General features: G+C 44.4%; 1 non-coding gene across 1 annotated transcript; it reads left to right on the top strand.

Annotated features, from left to right (window-relative positions):
- Nucleotides 1–282: 282 nt before the first annotated feature.
- On the top strand, nucleotides 283–390 carry LOC132228878 (U6 spliceosomal RNA). The gene has a single exon (XR_009451488.1). It is a non-coding gene; the product is annotated as a U6 spliceosomal RNA (small nuclear RNA).
- Nucleotides 391–8,264: the final 7,874 nt, after the last annotated feature.

The following is an 8,264-nucleotide window of genomic DNA, read 5'->3' as shown; positions in this document are numbered from 1 at the left end:
GGGTAAATACATAGAAATGGAATTCCTTATGTCATATGGTAAGTTTGTGAATATATAACTGCCAAACAATTTTCCAAAGTAATTAAGCCATTACACTCCTATCATCAATGAATGAGAATTTTGGATGCTCCAATACTTGATACTGTTAGCTCTTTCTTTATTATTATTTTAGCGATTCCAGCAGGTGGTTTTCATTTTCATTTCTCTGCTGACTAATGTTATAAAGAACACTTTGATGTACTTATGAGCAATTAATATATCTTCTTTAAGAATGCATGTTCAGTGCTCGCTTCGGCAGCACATATACTAAAAATTGGAACAATACAGATAAGATTAGCATGGCCCCTGCCCAAGGATGACATGCAAATTTGTGAAGCATTCTATATTTTAAAAAAAAAGAAAAAAGGAGAAAAAGAATGCATGTTCAAGTATTTTGTTCACTTTATTGGGATGTTTCTCTTTTTATTGTTAATTGGAAAGAATTCTCTCTATGTTCTAAAATAGGAGTATTTGTCATATATAGGCAGTCTGATGAATATAATTTTTTGGTTGTGATAAAGTCAAAATCAATGCATTTTTGGGTCCTGTCAAGAAATCATTGCCTACACCAAGGTCACAAAGATACTTTCCTGTTTTCTTCTAGAAGCTTTATGATTCTTTTGTTTTTTAATATGTTTTTACTGATTTGAGAGAGAAGAAGGGAGACGGGCAGAGAGAGAGAGAGAAAGGAAGAAACAATGATGTGAGGGAGAAACATCAATTGGCTGTCTCCTGCACATCCCCTACTGGGGACCACGCCTGCAACCCAGGCATATGCCCCAATCAGGAATCGAGCAAGCAGCTTTTCAGTGCTCAGAAAGATGCCCAACCAATTGAGCCACACTGGCCAGGGCACTTTATGGGTGTTTTTTTTTTTTTTATGTTTTAAGTATCTGACCTATCACAAATTGAATATGAGAAAGGATTTGACTTTTTTCCCATATTAATATCCAGTCATTCAAATGCCATTACTCAAAAACACTTTCATTTCCTCCACTGAGCTGCATCAATGCATTTCTCAAAAATCAATTACACATATACATGTGGGTTTATTTCTGAATATTATTCTGTCTCATGATCTACTGGTATATTCTTATACCAATATGATACTATCCTTACATTAATATTAAACTGCCTTGATTATTGTAGTATTATAATGTCTTAAAACCATATGTGTAAATCCTCTAACTTGTAATTATTTTTCAAGATTGTTTTGGTCTTTGTAGATCTTTTACATTTTCATAAAAATTATTGATTCATCTTGGCAATTTCTTCAAAAACATCTGCTGGGATTTGGATTCAGATTTTATTGAATTAATAGGTCAATATGGGGAGAATGGATATCTTAATACTAGTCATCCAATCCATTAACATTATGCCTGGACTTTAAAAACGCTATTTATATTCATTTAAGGTTTTGTCATTCAGTTAAAACTAACTCTAACTACTACATTAATAAGAGAATATAGGTAGAATGTCTAATTTCCTGATTATAAAGGGGGAAAGGAAATATCCTATCTAATAAAAGAGAAACATGGAATTAGCCGTACCTCTGCTACCCTTCCCATTGGCTAATCAGGGTGATATGCAAATTAACTGCCAGCGAAGATGGCTGCTTGAAGCAAACATGAGGCTTGCTTACATCAGTGACGGAGGACTCCAACGTTCCCCGCCTGCCGCTGCCAGCCTCTGAGCTTGCAGTTTGAAACATTGTTACAATATAGAAGCTAAACAAAAACCTGCTTTCAGCCAGCCAGGATGTCAGAGCTGGAGTTGAAACAGTGTTTCAATTATATAACCCAAACAAACCAGATACCTGCTTTCAGCAGCTGAGGCCTAAGAGCTGGAGCCAAGCCTCAGAGCTAAAGCTGGCCCAGAATAAAAAAAAAGAGAAAAGAAAAAAAGGAGCGGTTGGGAGCTTCAGTCACCCGCCAGCCTGAAAACAGCCCTCAGCCCCTCACCCAGACTGGCCAGGCACCCCAGTGGGGACCCCCACCCTGAAGGGTGTGTGACCAGCTGCAAATAGCCATCATCCCCTTATCCAGGCTGGCCAGGCTCCCCAGTGGGGATCCCCACCCTGATCCAGGATACCCTTCAGGGCAAACCAGCCGGCCCCCACCCATGCACCAGGCCTCTATCCTATATAGTAAAAGGGTTATATGCCTCCCAGCACCGGGATCAGCATGACAGGGTGCAGCACCCAAACCCCCTGATAGCCCTGCGGCTCTGTGGGTGACATGGGGCGGGGCCACAACCTCCCTATCCGCCCTGCTCTGTGCCTGATAGGGGGGAGCTCCCCAACCCCCTGATCACCCTGCGGCTCTGTGTGTGACAGGGTGCGGCGCCCCAACCCCCACCCCCCCCACGGGCCCTGCTCTGTGAGTGACAGGGTAGAGCCATAACCTCCCCATCGGCCCTGCCCTGAGTGTGACAGTGGCGGCGCCCCAACCCCCTGGTCGGCCCTGCTCTGTGGGTGATAGAGGGTGGCGCCCCAACCGCTCCTCACGGGCCCTGCTCTGTGTGTGACGGGGTAGAGACATAACCTCCCCATCGGCCCTGCCCTGAGTGTGACAGGGTGCGGCGCCCCAACCCCCTGATCCACCCTGCCAAGGGCTGTGCCCTCCCCCAGTTGGGGCAGTGCCCCAACTCCCTATCGGCCCTACTCTGTGAGTGACAGGGAGGAGCTCCCCAACCCCCTGATGGGCCCTGCTCTGTGCGTGACAGGGAGGAACTCCCCAACCCCCTGATGGGCCCTGCTCTGTGCGTGACAGGGGGCAGTGCCCCAACCCCCTGATTGGCCCTGCTCTGTGCGTGACAGGGGGTGGCACCGCAACCTCCCCATCGACCCTGCCTTGAGTGTGACAGGGGGCGGTGCCCCAACCCCCCAATTGGCCCTAGCCTGAGCGTGACTGAGGGTGGCATCGTAACCTCCTGATCCGTCCTGCTCTGTGCATGACAGGGGGCAGTGCCCAACACCCCAATCGGCCCTGCTCTGAGCCCGACCAGGGGCTACACCTAGGGATTGGGCCTGCCCTCTGCCACCCGGGAGCAGGCCTAAGCCAGCAGGTCATTATCTCCCGAGGGGTCCCAGACTGCGAGAGGGCACAGGCTGGGCTGAGGGATCTCCCCCCCCCCACCCCCGAGTACACAAATTTTTGTGCACCGGGCCTCTAGTATATATATAATTACTCAATCCAAATAGAGAAAAAAATGAAAGAAGGAAGGAAGGAAGGAAGGAAGGAAGGAAGGAAGGAAGGAAGGAAGGAAGGAAGGAAGGAAGGAAGAAGGAGGAAAGAAGGGAAGGAAGGAAGGAAGGAAGGAAGGAAGGAAGGAAGGAAGGAAGGAAGGAAGAAAGAAAAAGGGAAGAAAGAAGGCAGGAAGAAAGAAGGAGGGAAGAATGGAAGGAAGGAAGGAAGGAAGGAAGGAAGGAAGGAAGGAAGGAAGGAAGGAAGGAAGGAAGGAAGGAAGAAAAAGGGAAGAAAGAAGGCAGGAAGAAAGAAGGAGGGAAGAATGGAAGGAAGGAAGGAAGGAAGGAAGGAAGGAAGGAAGGAAGGAAGAGAAGGAAGGAAGAAGGGAAGAAGAAAGGAAAGAAAAGTATCCTATATAATAAAGGATTAATATGCAAATGGTCATCACACCCTCACGTCGTCATCCCTCACGCCATCATGCCATAACTGTTCAGACACAATGGGGAGAGAGGAATGGGACCAGCTAGGCACAAATAAGCTCACAAGAGAGGAATGGGGACCAGCCAGGCTGTGTTCTGGGAGAAAGACAAGCTTCCTGCCCCACGGTCCCGGTCACCAGCACATGTACCAGTGGCCTGGGAGAGGGACAAGACGCCTGTTCTGTGGTCCCAGGTGCCTGCAGCTGTGGCCTGGGAGAAGCCGCCCGCCCACAGCTCCCTGTTGCTGCAGCTGACCCAGGCAAAGCCAGCCTGAGTCCTGGGTGCCTGCAGCCGGCCAAAGGGAGAGAAGCCCAGGTCCCAAGTGCCTGTGACCAGATGGAGGAGGGAATCCTGGGTCCTGGGTGCAGGGTGAGGTAGAGGTAGTTAGGGTCAATCAGACCAGCAGAGGAGCAGTTAGGAGTGATCAGGCAGGCAGGCAGAGGTGGTTAGGGGTGATCAGACAGGCAGGCAGAGGTGGTTAGAGGTGATCAGGCAGGCAAGCAGTCCTGGATTTCGAGAGGCAGTTGGACATCCCCCGAAGGGACCTGGATTGGAGAGGGTACAGGCTTGGCTGAGAGACTCCCCTCCCCATGCACAAATTTCGTGCACCAGCCCTCTAGTAGAGAAAAATAATCATCATTGAGAGACTAAGAGAATATTGTGGAACTAAATCAAAATAATAGCCATTATCTATTTATATAAAAACCCTTGGTGTAACGCGTCACATCCGAGGCTTGACCAACCGGAAGGAGGTCAGTCCTGCAGGGGTCGTCTTGGCAACAGCTGTGCCCTCCCTGAGCTGTTTTCCACAAAGGCGAGGTTTCAGGCAGGAACCGTCCCTTGAAGCATGGACACACTGAATCCTGGGTCGCCATACCAAGGGCTGTGCCCTCCCCCAGTTGTTTCCCACAAGACCTGAGGGAAGAACCCACCCTTGAAGCACCAGGGGCGCCCAGCAGCAGTCAGTCCTGGGTTGCTGAGGAGGAGGCCACAACATGGTAGAACTCTGGGACTGGCCCAACAGGGGATGTGGCTGGCCTTCAAACCAGACCCTGACAGTAGGGAGGAGGGAGCCCCATTCCTCACAGAATTCTCTGTTGGTTAACTTGCTGTCAGTGGCCTGCCAGCCAGGAACCCCATTCACCTGCACCCCGGACCCTGACAGGAGGGAGGAGGGAGCCCCATTCCTCACAGAATTCTCTGTTGGTTAACTTGCTGTCAGTGGCCTGCCAGCCAGGAACCCCATTCACCTGCACCCCGGACCCTGACAGGAGGGAGGAGGGAGCCCCATTCCTCACAGAATTCTCTGTTGGTTAACTTGCTGTCAGTGGCCTGCCAGCCAGGAACCCCATTCACCTGCACCCCGGACCCTGACAGGAGGGAGGAGGGAGCCCCATTCCTCACAGAATTCACAGGAGAACAGCTTGCTGTCAGGGGCCTGCCAGCTAGGAATTCTATTCACCTGCATATCTGTATAAAGTTGTGTTTTTTTAAATATATTTTATTGATTTTTTACAGAGAGGAAGGGAGAGGGATAGAGAGTTAGAAACATCAATGAGAGAGAAACATCAATCAGCTGCCTCCTGCACACCTCCTACTGGGGATTTGCCCGCAACCAAGGTACATGCCCTTGACCAGAATCGAACCTGGGACCTTTCAGTACTCAGGCCGATGCTCTATCCACTGAGCCAAACCGGTTGGGGCTGTATAAAGTTTTAATACATTATATTAAGGTCTTGGTGGTAATGTTTTACCCACAGCGTCTACAGGAATTGGTACAAATTTACTTCTCGGTGGAAGCACCTTTCATTCCCAATATAAATTACCCATTCCATTAAATGAAACTTCAATTTCTAGATGCAATATAAACAGTGAAGTTGCTAAAACTATTAAAAAGGCCCAACTTCTCACTATTGATGAATGCACCATGGCATCCAGTCAGGCTATAAACGCTATAGGCAGATTACTAAGAGAAATTATGAATTTGAATGTTGTTTTTGGTGGGAAAGTTCTCCTTCTTGGAGGGGATTTTCAACAATGTCTCAGTATTGTACCACATGCTATGTGATCAGCCATAGTATAAATGAGTTTAAAGTACTGCAATGTTTGGGGATGTTTCAGAAAGTTGTCTCTTACAACAAATATGAGATCAAAGGATTATGCTTATAGTGAATGGTTAGTAAAACTTGGAGATGACAAACTTGATTGCAGTTTTCATTTAGGAATGGATATTATTGAAATCCCCTGTGAAATGATTTGTAATGGATCTATTATTGAAGCTACTTTTGGAAATACTATATCTATAGATAATATTAAAAATATATCTAAACGTGCAATTCTTTGTCCAAAAAAATGAGCACGTTCAAAAAGTAAATGAAGACATTTTGGATATATTCGATGGAGATTTTCACACATATTTGAGTGATGATTCCATTGATTCAACAGATGATGCTGAAAAGGAAAACTTTGCCATCGAATTTCTTAATAGTATTACTCCTTCGGGAATGCTGTGTCATAAATTAAAATTGAAAGTGGGTGCAATCATCATGCTATTGAGAAATCTTAATAGTAAATGGGGTCTTTGTAATGGTACCAAATTTATTATCAAAAGATTACCACCTAACATTATCAAAGCTGAAGTATTAACAGGATTTGCAGAGGGAGAGGCTGTTCTGATTCCAAGACTTAATTTGTCCCCATCTGACACTGGCCTCCCATTTATATTGATTCAACGACAGTTTCCTGTGATGCCAGCATTTGTGATGACTATTAATAAATCACAAGGACAAACTCTAGACAGAGTAGGAATATTCCTACCTGAACCCATTTTCACACATGGTCAGTTATATGTTGCTTTCTCTCGAGTTTGAAGAGCATGTGATGTTAAAGTTAAAGTTCTAAATACTTCATCACAAGGAAAATTAGTCAAGCACTCTGAAAGTGTTTTCACTCTTAATGTGTGTACAGGGAGATATTAGAATAAGTTTAATCACTTTATCAGTCATTGTTTGCATCACTGTTATTTTTATATCATGTTTTTGTTGTTTTTATATCATGTTTTTGTTTTTATATCATGCGTCTATTGTTGTTATATCCTTTTGTTACTGTTTATTTATTAATAAATTTATATATTATTTTCATATACATTTTACTAATTTCCTTTCATCTCCCACACTTCTATTATAGAGAAAGGGCAAATAGCAATATTAAAATATTTCTGCTAATTAATTCCCTTTTAATGTGCACAAATATCGTGCCCTGGGCCACTAGTAATTAATATAAATGGGTGACCAGATGGCAAACTAAAATGTGCTGGTGGCTCCCACCACAAAAAACAATTACAGAGAAACTATAGAAGCAAGTATGAAGTGGATTTCAAAAAGTAATAAAACAAAAAAAAGAAAAAGAGAAAATTCTGGGGGGAAAAAATGGAAGTATGACCTAAATTGGTCTCAGACATTAGATAGGAAGTTAAATGATTGTAGCCTGGGGCTGGGATCAGCCAGAGATAGAAGTAAAGTATAGATTTGTGGAAAGATTTAAGTTCTACCCTTGCCTCCTCCCCACAACCTCTTGAGATACACTTTGCTTGACTCTTCACTGTAGAAATCAGTGGAAACAGCGCACACAATTTCTCCAAGAGGTAAAGTCATGGAGGTGCATGTGCCCTGCTAGTGTCAGTATTTGAGGAATAAAGGGGCTAACTGGCCATCTACCCTCAAGTTTTAACTCTTCCACAACTTCCTTCCAAAGCCCTTGAGCTGAGGGATAACAACCTGTGAGGGCTGCCCTAACGCTCTTTCCCATGTAGCTTTTCCCTAAGGATTTAAAGTGAAACAGTGACTCAAGTTGTTGTCTGGTAAAATGTCAGCAAACCAGAGTGGCTTGTGGAGCTCCAACTTTCCTCACAGGCTGGCCCCTCTCCTCTTTTTAAATTCAACAGAACTGACAGATTGGTGCTTGGCCCCTTTTCAATATGCTCTTCTGGACCCTCAAAGAGTACAACTACCTCAAAAAAAAAATCCAACAAATTGGACTATACATATGATCTGAAGCAGAATTACTAGATCTAATTTAAAAGAACTCAACGGATATATTACGGATATCCTGCCATGGAATCTTACATGGTTCCTACACAATGGACTTCAGGGCATTATGCTAAGTTAAATAAGTCAGCAGATAAAGACAAATACTGTATGATATTACATCTGTGAAACTAAAAAGCTGAATTCACAGAAAAAGATTCTAAAATGTGCTTACCAGGGGCTGAAGGGGGATAAGGGGGAAATTACAAGATGTTGGTAAATGGTACAAACTTCTAGTTATTAGATGAGTAAGTTCCAAGCATCTAATGTACAGCATGGCGATTATAGTTAATAATACTTTATTACATATTTGAAAGTTGCTGAAGTAGATCTTAAATGCTCTCACCACACAAAAAAGAAATGGTAATTATGTGGCATGAAGGAGGTGTTAGCTAATGCTATGATGGTAATCATATTGCAAAACATAAATGCATCAAATCAACATATTGTGCACCTTAAACTTATACAATATT

The sequence above is a fragment of the Myotis daubentonii genome, chromosome 2 (genome assembly GCF_963259705.1).
Source record: "Myotis daubentonii chromosome 2, mMyoDau2.1, whole genome shotgun sequence".
Lineage (NCBI taxonomy): Eukaryota > Metazoa > Chordata > Mammalia > Chiroptera > Vespertilionidae > Myotis > Myotis daubentonii.
The sequence above is the reverse complement of the archived record's forward strand: the minus strand, read 5'-3'. Positions and strand labels throughout refer to the sequence as shown.